Genomic DNA, 12,866 nt, shown 5'->3' with positions numbered 1-12,866 from the left:
TGATGAGAAAGCAGTAGAGAGTGGAGCACCTTCAAGTAGAAACAATGATCAATCTCTTTTTGTTACTCAAAGAACTAGGGATTTAGTTGAAGTTATAAAAGAGATTGAAGATCATTTTAAAAGGGCCCAAGATTCCGACAGGGAGGTTTCCAAGATGCTTGAGACAAATAGAGTTCCTTATCATCCAAGATTCAGTTTACTTAAAGCACTTTCTTCCAGGGTCATAAATGCAATTACTTGGAATCAAGGTAAGTCATCTGAACCTTCATCATCAAAGAACGTACATTCCCCGAAACCAAAGAAGTACATTAATGCTTATAACAATGATATTGATGGTGATATTGGCATGTTTCCTAGAAGTCATGCATCAACTTTAAATAAAATATATGCATGGGAGAAAAATCTTTATGAGGAAGTCAAGGCAAGATAATTGATAAGAATATAATTTCTTCCCTTATAATGCACACAATTTAACAAAATCTTGTCTAGCTTAAAACTCATCAACCATGATTCCTTCTCGAAGAACCTTACATGCATCTCTAGGTCTTGATTTTCTTTCAAAACTGTAGTGAAATCACCTTACTTGAACGGGGACCATCTACTTAAATTGTGGTAACTCTGACCCATAATACAATTTTAGTTTTAATCCCTTCAATGCCCGTTAGATTCCCCATCAATAGAAATCCAAACACTCATGTTGAATATCTAATGACAACAGAATCCTTAAATCCCACCTCACAGATAGAGGGTATGTAAATGGTGAGTTTGGACCTCAACTGATCAAAATCATAATTGGTAGAATTTTTAGGAAATAGTCATGGGTGGAGGATCATAATCCCATAGAAAATTCGGTAATGGTTTGGGAATTTCCCCTTTCAGTTTGTTGAACACCTATTTTTCTCCTCCTCCAATTGTCTTCATAAAAGAATTGAAATCATCCCCCAATAGAGGAAATTTCCTTCTTTTCCTTATGTGCAACCCAAAATGCGCTAACTTTGGACAATGCCTTCTCTATACGTCAATTTAACTCGTAAACCTATTACCTCGCACGGTTGTGAAGTGAGTATCCCTTTGTATCGAATCCATGTGGCCCACTTTTGAAATTAAAACCCACATTCATATCATGAGTGGTCGCACTATCGCTGAAGAGGATGGGTCAGACTTGCCATCAACTTTCCAAAGTGTGATTTTGCGACTCGACAACCCTAAAAAAGGTCGCATAGTACCTTATAGTCGAGATCCCATATTCAAGTTGGATGAGGAGCTTCCAAGTGCGACTCTGTGACTTGTGGAGGGGTCATGAGATTGCAATGCAAGTTGGGTCACAGATTTTGGTTAAGTGTTGGAATTATGGCATGTGACCTGGCAACCTCAAGTTAGTAGCGACTATGTTGAAACATAACTTCATACCCAGGTGGCCCCTGCTTGTTGTCTGAAGATACAAACAATCTGACTTTGGAATAAATGGCAGTGCCGAGAAATACTTAAAGCACAATGGCCCTCCAATGGCTGAAATGAAACCATGTGTTTCTTTCATTTGCACGACGCAACTAATCAACACCCCTGACCATAATCCTGACCACATTCTTTCCTGTGAATTTCCTCGACATTGAATGTCCCTGGGAGGGCTGGAGAATTCACTCCTCGAAAACCAAACTGTAAATATGGACGTCTCAGAAAACCTTGCCCATGGATATGAGAGAACATACTCATGTGCGGATGAATAGGTCTTAAAGGACCTTCCCATAGATAGTGTTCGCGAGAATTTTGAGGTGGAACTGGATATTGGGCAATAGAACTATGTCAAATAGGGTTTTGGTGTGATCTTCCATAAGCAATATTTCTCAAGTTACTTTCAAAATCACCACCGAGGAGATCAGACCTTGGACTACTCAAGCCATAGACTACAGCCCCAATTACTATGCTCTCCAACCTTGGATTTGGGAACAATGGAGGAACTACTATTTCTCTCTTCTGCATAGGCGTAGCCTTTATGAATTTTCTAGCTTGTTGATTCTTTGACCTTTTATTCCCCATAACTTCATGGACATTTTCAAAATTTCTAGCTTGGGATTTTTATGAAGCTCCTACTACAACCATACCAGGTCGAATTGGATATATGGAATTATACATATCAATTGAAGGAAATGGTATGCCACTAGGATTATTTGTATAGAGGCTAGAACGTATGTTTGATAAAACTTTATGTGCCAATTCATGTGCTCCCAACGCTTCTTCCTGCTCTTTTAATGAAGGGAGAAAAGTGAAACTCACACCATCATCACTAAGGGTAACATTTTCATCATTAACCATATTATGAAAATTATCATGTCTCTATAATTTGGCATCGTTACTGTCCCTGATACCTTTTCCTCCAAATCCATCCTCCCATGAACCCATTTCACCAACATTCATCAATGATGCATCATCGCTTTAGGTTTAAACAATGTTGAAGTCAGTTCCATTACTTTGTGCCATGACATAAATGTCTCCATATTGAGCTCCATTTCCCTTAGTTAAAGAAGTATCCTTTGTATCTTACTTATCCCCAACATATGACTCTGAAAATTCCAAGAATCTTTCACTTTCCACTGAAAAATTGTAATCCAAACCCCATGATAGTAAGTCTGGAACATCTTAATGTTGTCCACTTGCATGCCTCTCCTAAGAAATGGGGAAAACAATCGAGGTTTGCAACAATCTTTCCTACAGGAGGCTGTAGAATTTTTTTCCAATTTGTAAGCTCCAAGAATACGGCTTTCATATTAGCACTGTGATTTAAAAAGCATAATATTATGTCTAAATATGTTTTTCTTCCGAATCAGCCAATTAACCTGCTCAAGAAAGAAAAGGTGCAAAGCCCTCCAATCTAATTATAGGAGATGTCTACAACAATGTTTTCAAAAATACATTTCACAAGCTTGACCTCAGTAGCATCTATGTACTGTACATCTTTTACTCCAACTTCAGCATCCTTGTGGTGCCCTTATTTCTTGAGGGCATAACACACTTGATTTCCCTACACCTTTGTAAGCTATTTTTGCTTGCTAAAAGCAGTGAAGTTAATGTCTCATCATAAAGATATGTTTTCAGCTGCATAGATCCAAATGAGAAAAAAACCACGAATACAGAAGACTCATATGCAGTAATACGATCACAGTTGCTTCATTGGCCCCTATTGTCCAATCTTATCCTTCTTCATTGAATATGTTCCTAATGTAGCTCCTTTTGATTCCCTGCAAAGAAAGAAGAGGATAATTAAAATAATGAAAACAATTACATTTTGAGGTGACAATATAATTACAAATAAATTATATGGGTAGAACAAGAGATGCTCAAATCCGAAAATCAAATCATCCATTGGGCACTTTAATGGGCCTACTAACTGCAAGCAACTGTGACATTTATGTGCTACCAATAGTGATGAGGTAATTATAATGTGAGAGCTTTTAAGTGAGGATACATTCTGGAGAGTGAGGATTAGCCCAAAGTAAGTATGTATCTTTGATCATGAAAATGTAGGGTTTTGAAGATGCATGAGAGGGGTGGTAGCTTCATAAACCCTAATTAGATTGAGAGATGCCATGGTGACAATGCAAGATGTCTTTGTTCTATTATAATACACATGGTAGAGAAATCAAAATGGAGGCCACCTAAGACTTCTAATGCATCACTAAAACAACGAATTCCTTCCAACCATGGTGCCACTGGGAGAAATGAGGGCCATGGCAAGGTGAAGTTATAGACAATAGGTATTCCCCTAAACCCTAATGTATCTGTGTGGTCAAGCCTTGAACTAAGTCAATAAGAGTAAATATAAAATGAATCATGCGAGGGGAAACATTGACAAGGTTTAAAGGAAATGAGTCATGAAATCGACCAATTCCAAAGCTCGATCATAACCCTAATGGACTGAGGCAAGTATGTGGGACCCAAAATTTTGGAAGTACCCAAAATTTTGGATGTTGTTGTAGTGGCTACAACAATTGGTGAACCACTGGTAGAATCTAGCATCTATGGTCATGTACCTATAATGGATTGATTATGAATGATAATGCAAGGATGTATTGAACATACACTATGGGTATCTCTTTCATTACCTTGACCTTTATAGATATGCCCTTCCACTCTATCTCAACTAGGTCCTGCTAGTCATCAAACACCAAATTAGAAGTTCACACATGCAAGTTGTTAATGATGATACAAATAATGAGGCAAAGGACTTATTGTATTCAAAATTTTAAAATAGTTTTCTAGTGTTTTTCCACTTCCATCAGGCTTGGACAGTACCCCAACAGAGTCACTCCAAGAAATCACAAATGTTGCTATGCTGCCAGCGAGCCTGGTCAGTACCCCGGCGAAGTTGTTGCATCACCTCTCTGTGCAGGAAGACATTATCAATCCTTTACCCTTTATTTAATTTAATTTTCTTTCATGTGCACATTAGCACTTATTATTGGGTGTTCAGTATGCCAGGGTGGATGAGGCATCCTGACTTATTTTACGAGAAAGAGAGGTTGTTTCATGGTTGGACAGAAACTGAAAGACATTCTGATTTAGGTTTTATCTCATGTCAAGCTTCCACATCTCATCTCCAGTTAACAGGTGAACCATGAAAACAAGTCATTGAAATATTCAAGACCATGTTGAGCACAAGGTTCAGGTTATGGGTGTAGGTCATTCGAACTAATTAAGGTTCCCCACAAGAAACCTGTTGTATTTTCCTTGCTAATGAGTTAGACTCATAGGAAAGATGTCCAGGGTGTGAATTTGATGACCAGTTCTAAGAGAAGCTACCTCTTGGAGTAACCATCACAACCATACACAATCATTAGGGTTAGGGTTTTAATATTAGGGCAAGGTGACCAGGGAAACTCTTCTTGGGTTTCAACATGTGCGAAGAGGCCAAAGAAATCCATTTGAGGTTTGAGAGTGTGAAAATAGGTGTGAGAAAGCTAGTCATCACAATGAAGGATCGAAGGCTCTAGGTTCGTAAAGGCTCATGTAGTGGCATGCAACATATAGGGAAATGCAAGACTAGGTCAACAGTTAGTGTATGATATGCAAGAGGACAAATGCATGATGTAATCCAGCGAGAAGGGCTTCTGATGTAATGCAATTCTATGTTATGTAAATGTGTAGAAGAAATAATCTAATCGCAGATAAAATAACCATTCAAAGATTTTATGCACGATATGCATCAATGTGAATTGCAAGAATATGAATGAAAACTAGTGGAAAATCATATTGCAAAAAACTAAACTACTGACAAGAAGGAAAATATATCATAACATATTTAAACCATAAAGCAAATCCTAGGAAACAAACCCTAATTAGCAAACTTGGAGAAGTAAACTTTAGTTAACAAAACCTAGCTAGCCTAAACCTAAAAGCCTAATTTAACCAGAGAGGAGATCGGGTTAGTTGTAATCAAACTTCCAATGTAGCCACTGAAGCATTTCCCAACCTGCAAGAAAAAAGATGTTTGTGATCAAAACCCATATGAATAATTTTGCATCAACAACAAATATTACCTACTAAGCATGCACAAGAGAAAGAAAGTCATGCCTACTTACAAGAAAATGTGCCAGGAAATATTGTTCAAGCCACACTGCCACCCAATCCTGGTAAACAAAATGATATACTTGAAATCTATTACCATCCATCCATGACACACATCCATTCATGCTTAACCCCAAATCTAGTGCAAGTGAGGCAAGATGCTTGCAAAGAAATTTGCCAAATAAGATCCTTCAAGCCAATCAGCAACTCTATCAAGATATTGAGGATGATCAACTTGGTGACATGGAAAAAATGGGTGTTCACGAGGTGTAACTGAGATACCAGAGGATTCAAGCATAGCAACCCTAATTTCAGAAACTCGAGTTTGAAGTTGTCCATGGATTTCATTGAGGATGTGCAGCCCTAAGATAACCATCAGTGGGAGATGAAGTTTCTCACCTTCGTGACAAATCTTTGAACCTTCAAATGGAAAGCCATCAAATATCAGCTACTTTGTGAGATTAACAGGTGAATGCATATGGTCATCATTAGTTGCAACAAGATAACTATCAATGAATATATTTTTTATTTGATCAGATGTCTAAACATTGATAGATTGGCAGTTCAACATATCAGATTCTTTAGAGTCCCAAGAATGAGGTGAATCAACCAGAAAAGTCTTAGGCAAAGGAGAGTTTAGGTGATTGGTACCCCAACATATAGTAGGTTGTATGAAATCACCTTCTTGTACCTGTCTAGAATCTGTACCGGTTGGGTGACAGTAAAAAATATTTGAGACAACGATCGATGTACTCCCTTCAGCAAATAAATTAGGGTATAGAGTTTGATGCATATCAGTTGATAGGGGATGGAAATATGTGCTCAAAGAAACTTCACTCGAATCAGAGGCTTTCCAAGATGAGCTTGCATTCAGAAAGATGAAGTAGGGAGAAGAGTGGGGAGAAAAACCCTAATTTCACAAACCCTATTTTGACTTGGTTCAAGGGTCTCATCAGGATCGTGAGAACGTGACATAACCATCAGCAATAGCTGAAGTGCATCAACTTCCTGATGAGTCGCCAAGCCTTTGAAAGGTGAATCATTGAATTCTGATGACTTTGTAGGATCAACAGATGGATATGAATGACAATCATCATAAGTGTGAGCGAATAATTTTTCGACAGAATGACAATCATTGAAGCCACCAATTTGATCAAGTTGGGTATTTGGCACATCAATCTCTTCTTGGATTAAAAGTAAAGATGAATCAGTGAGATAACCATCTTGAATTTGTTGAGATGTAAGGTATTCTTCTTCACATGTTAATGATTGCAAATGGAAGAGATCAGGAAAAAGAGATTTGACACTTCCATACTGTGATTGTGAAAAATCATCCATGTGTACATGATCACAGTAAACACTAGTAGGATAAAGATATAAATGACTTGAAAAAATTATTGGTGTAGTCGAAAATAGATCATGGTATAATGGATGAAAAGTTTCAGATGAAGGGGAACCAATTGCACCAAGACTCACATCCTACATATTAGTGTTAATTAGGGGGGGCAATGAATCTGTGTGCATGTCATGCTCCATGAATTTGATGGACAATCAACTCTATCTAAGACAAGACCCAAGTCATTTCCAACAGGTAAACGAAGTTTGGGAATAGGTTCAGACACATATTTAACAAGCTCAAGGTGGGTTTCATCTACAGGAAGAGATGCTACATCAACATGATTTTCAGGTTCAAATTCAACAGGATGTATGAGAGCTTCGGAAGCAAGACAATTTGATTCATTTCCCTGTAAACATTTTTCATCATCTAAGCCATTTACGACCAAAATTTCCTTAGGTAACAAATGAGGACGAGGATGAGAAATCTCACAAGTATTAATTTCCTCCTCGAAGGCTTGAGGTTGTTCCCGACTCATAGAGATAGACGATACAATATTAGGGATAAGATCTAAACAATTTGTAACTTGCAGATTATCATCATGATCATTAGAATTGAGATTTGTTTTAGATTGAAGGTGTTGCAGAGAAACATAAACAAGACATCAAAATTCCTCACTCAAATACATTCAATCAACATCTCTCTCCAAGAATTCACAACAAAGACGAACAAACCTAGTAGCAAAATATTCTATGAATTCTTCAAGTTTCATTCTAATCTTATCTATCCTTTTGAAAACATCTTGAAAATCATACCTATTGAAGGCTTGTCAAAACTTACTGATGAGTTTCTCGAACGAATGGATGAAAGTTGTTGGCAATGTCTGGCACCATTGCTTGATAAGACATTCAAATGTGAGGGTAAACAAGATGCCAATAAAATCGTTACAATGTATTATGTTAGAGTGACAAAATGAAGAACTTGAATCATGTGTCCCAAAACCATTGTTCAACCCTCGCGATCAAAATTCCACTATTACAAGTGATAGATTCTTTCCTCGGACACCGAAAGGTTAATGTTTTCATAAAAACAACCCAAGATAGAGATTTAGGATGGAGCCATTTACAAATATGAGACTAAATTGCGGGCTCCAAGGGCTCAACTTGTCATCTGGCCCTCCTTCTAGTGCCAAATCTATTGACGAGCTATAATATACCGCCAACAACTAGGGGGTCTCCCTGGTGTGAAATCCTAGTTAGACATCATACTATTTGGGATAGGATACCCATTTGGTATGTGGGCCCGACTACCACCATGAATGTTTCTAGTATTGGTTGTCAAATGAGAAGGTGTCAGTGTGGGGACAAGAATGAAATGCCTAGACAATGAAACAAAATCAGTCCAAGATTGACAAACTATAGAAAGAGGTACAATCAATTCTTAGCATCAATAAGAAGGAGTATTCCACAAGAGGGATCAGTGAACGAAAACCCAATGAGACATACATGAACATGAACATTTCAGTGGTTAATTGCAAACTAGTTCATAATAGATCACCAACATGGAGAGAAATAAGTAAACACATATACGGAAACAAACATACATACAAAACTATGAATCAATCCATAACATATTACATGTATGAATGCACACATACAAATGTAGTAAAAATATCAGATAGTAAATACATCTACTATGAACAAGCATGGGAATCAATGCCAGAAATGAAGAACATCTTGTTATTGCTGCTACAAATACATGAACATATCTTGCAATTTGGAAAAACCCAACAATGGAACATGGGCTGCTCATACCATTTCCTAATGAAAAATAGTAGCCTCACTGCATCTCACTCTTCTAGCTTCAAGAGTTGAGTGCCTCTAACTCTCAAGCACAAATCAGACATCTAGTCCTAGCCTTGACTCAAGTGCTAAAAATCCATTTACAATGAGGTAGGAGGGCACATTTATAGGGATGAGGTGATTTTTCACCTAATGTGACCCTTTCCCTCCCCTCATGAGTGTGACTTTTGAACTTCCTCACTATTTTCTCATGCCTATCACCTATTACATGCTCAGTTGATCATAACCACTAACACCATGATGAGAATGATTACATAATTATAGATGCGGATATGTGAGGAGAAAAGAGAAATTTTGAGAAACCCTAGGGTTGATTCTGGTTTCCAACATTGTTGTTAGACCATGGATATTTGCATGTACTGTTGAACTTCTTGCTATTGTGCCTCGCTTGCATCCAATCGTCTTTTGTTGTTTTCTTGCTAACATTTCCACCAGATTTTAGGAGGTTGAGTAGATCAAGTTTTGATCTCGTTGAAACCCTAGTTGTGTAGCTTCTGTGAAAACCCTATCTCCCTTCATCTAGGTCAATATTCCTGCTTTATCTTGTTACATGCAAGCAAAAAATTTACATTATTCACATAGATATTGGCATTCAAAGAATACTATCGCTTATGCAGGCTCACTTAGAACTTTCCAACCATGTTTAAAAAAGGTTCATAGCCACTGCTAGTAGTCTTATGAGGTACTGGAGATCATGCCTCTGAATAACATTTGTATCTTCACAATAGCGCTTAATGTAATTTGGAATGTCTAGCGAAATATCTTCATGTTGATGATGACGATTCGACCTTCAAATGGTTGGTGTGATAACCACCTCTTCAACACCACCTGTAAGCAGTGATTATCATCAAGGTTGTAGTGTCGTAGTGGGATTTAGAGGGGGACAATGTGGCCTGAACAACCCTTCTGTTTTGATCTTGTCAATTGAAATTGTCAATTATTTTGGGAGGTTTTTGGGAGGTTTTAGAAGGAACACAGTACTTTCTTCGTGGTATATGTTTATCCTCCTAGATGACTATATAGATAGGGAAGGTAAGAACTTGAATTTGACTGCTTTGCAATGGACATAATCAACACTTTCACTTTATGACAAAATGCAATTAACTTCCATGGTCTGCGATTGAATGTGATGTGAGACTCATGGGTGGTAAAATAATCCAAGAGTATGGGACATGCCAAAATCCTATAGAAGGATTTAACATGCATTGTGTCTCCCATGTCTTGATTGAAGGGATTTCATAAGTTCACTCAACTGCTTGATGTGTTTTCCATGACAAGACATGTCCCACCATAATTGATTGCATGTCATCCTTTTCATGGGGTGTATATACACATTTGAAACACCATTGAAAGACACCATTCTCCAATGCATGGTTCGAATGGTCTCCTTTGCAACGCATGATTTCCCCTTTTAGTATTTTGGATTTCCCATCACTCGCATTCACATTCACACTCGGCATCTCTTGCAGGAAGTCATGCATCTCCACTGAAAGACTATGGGCATTGGGAATCCCCTTCAATGTATACAATCCCATCTCATATGGACTATTTGAGATATGGCGGTACGCCTTACAAAACCTATGAGGAGAGGCCACGCTCTTCACAGTGAGCGACATGGGATTATTCAAGTGCTTCTCAATCTCAGATGGATAACGTTTTTGGCATTCCTGTGGTTTCAGCTCCTGATCCAACTTCTCTTTCAGGGCCTTCATATAGTCCAAATCATCCTCCTTGGCCTCCTTCTCCTCCCTGTAACCAAGCATGGGATTTTTTCAATCCATTAATTTCATTCAAGAACATGTATCACTTTTACAATCAAAGCAGGTCGAGATCAACATCTGAAGGAAGCAGTCGTGATTCAAGTTGGGTGACGAAGAAAGAGGGAATTCCTTATTTGGAAGATGAAGAATAGGGAGAGGATATAAAGAAAAAATTGTAGAGATGTATAAACGCAGCATGGAAGATTTAATCTACTGACACTTGGTCTGCAAATCCTATGGCAGAGATTAGTATGTGCTTTGTTTCCCACCCTGAGCCCGGGGAATCTGTAGAAGAGAGCTTCTGCCAATAACAGGGAGGATGAAGATAGAGAAAATAACAAAGGGAAAACTAGGGCTTTTCTAGTTGATGACGCAGTAGTGGAGGGTGGAGCACCTTCAGGTGGAAACAATGCTCAAGTTGTTTTTGTTGCTTAAAGAACTAGGGATATAGTCGAAGTTATAAAAGAGATTGAAGATCAGTTTAAAAGGGCGCAAGATTCTGGCAATGAGGTTTCTAAGATGCTTGAGACAAAAAGAGTTTCTTATCTTCCAAGATTTATTTTAAGTAAAGCACTTTCTTCTAGGGCCTTGAATGCAATTACTTGGCATCGAGCTAAGTCATGTGAACCTTCATCATCAAAACAACCACATTCCTCAAAACCAAAGAAGTACATTGATGCTTATAACAATGATCTTGATGATGATACTGGCATGGTTTCTCATAGACATGTATCAACTTTAAATAAAATATATGCATGGGACAAAAATCTTTATGAGGAAGTCAAGGCCGGAGAAATAATAAGAATATAATTTCTTCCCTTATAATGCACACAATTTAACAAAATATTGTCTAGCTTAAAACTCATCAACCGTGATTCTTTCCCAAAGAACCTTACATGCATCTCTAGGTCTTAATTTTCTTTCACACCTGCAGTGAAATGCACCTTACTTGATCGAGGACCATCTACTAAAAGTGTGGTAACTCCAACCTATAACACAACTTTAGTTTTCATCCCTTCAATGCCCGTTAGCTTCCCCCTCAATAGAAACCCTGATACTTGCATTGAATATCTGATGACAAAGGAATCCTTAAATCCCACCTCATAGATAAAGGGTATGTAAATGGTGAGTTTGTACTTCACTTCATCAAAATCACAATTGGTAGCATTTTTAGGAAATATTCCTCGGGGGAGATCATAATCCCATAGAAAATCCGATAATGGTTTAGGAATTTCGCCTTTTAGTTTATTGAACACCCATTTTTCTCCCCATCCAAGTGTATTCATAAAAGAATTAAAATCATCCCCCAATAGAGGTAATATCCTTCTTTGCCTTCCGTGCAACCCAGAATGTGCTAACTTTGGACAATGCCTTCTCTATTCATCATCCATGTATAAACCTATTACCTCGCACGGTTGTGAAGTGAGTATCCCTTTGTATTAACTCCATGTGACCCACTTCTGAAATTAACCTCCACATCCATATCATGAGTGGTCGCATAGTCACTGAAGAGGATTTGTCAAGATGGCCATCAACTTTCCCAAGTGCGATTTTGCGACTAGCGACCCTAGAAAAGATAGCACAATCGAATTATAGTCGAGATCGTATATTCAAGCTGGATGAGGAGCATCCAAATGTGACTTCACTAATTGTGGAGGGGTTGCAAGATCATAACGCAAGTTGGGTCGCATATTTTGGTTAAGTGTTGGAGCCCTAGGATGTGACATGGCAACCTCAGGTCAGTAGTGACTATGTCAAAACATAAATTCATACCTAGGTGGACCCTGCTCTTTAACTGAAGATACAAATGATCTGGCTTTGGAATAAATGACAGTGCTGAGTAAGACTTAAATTTTAATGACCTTCCAATGATTAAATTGAAACCATGTGTTTCTTTGGTTTGCATGACCCAACCGAGCAAAACCCCCGACCATAATATTGTCCACATTCCTTCTTGCGCATTTCCTCAACATCTAATGTCCCTGGCAAGGCTGAAGAATTGACTCCTCGACAAACAAACTGTAAATATGGATGTCTCGGAAGAACAAAAAAATCCGTGGAAATGAGAGAACATACTCATGTGTGGATGAAAAGGTCTTCTAGGACCTTCCCATGGAGAGTTTTCTCGAGAATGATGACGTGGGACTAGAGATTGGGAAATAGAACTATTCCAAACATGGTTTTGGCATGATCTTCCATAAGCAAGATTGCTCAAGTGACTTTCAAAATAAACACCGAGGAGATCAGACCTTGGACTACTCAAGTCATCGACTACAACCCCAATTGGCATGCTCTCCAACCTTGGATTTGGGAACAATGCAAGAACTACAATTTCTCTCTTCTACA

At 38.2% G+C, this 12,866-nt stretch overlaps 2 pseudogenes; both read right to left on the bottom strand.

Annotated features, from left to right (window-relative positions):
• Nucleotides 1–490: 490 nt before the first annotated feature.
• LOC149233151 (uncharacterized) lies at nt 491–6,900 on the bottom strand (annotated as a pseudogene).
• Nucleotides 6,901–11,375: 4,475 nt separating this feature from the next.
• Nucleotides 11,376–12,003, bottom strand: LOC149233150 (uncharacterized protein At5g01610 pseudogene; annotated as a pseudogene).
• Between the last annotated feature and the right edge of the window lie 863 nt (nt 12,004–12,866).

This window comes from Pinus tabuliformis, chromosome J (genome assembly GCF_031772625.1).
Source record: "Pinus tabuliformis cultivar Carrire ecotype Pingquan chromosome J, CPIR1, whole genome shotgun sequence".
NCBI classification, from domain to species: Eukaryota; Viridiplantae; Streptophyta; class Pinopsida; order Pinales; family Pinaceae; genus Pinus; species Pinus tabuliformis.
Note: the sequence above shows the minus strand (reverse complement) of the source record. Positions and strands in the feature narration are given on the sequence as shown.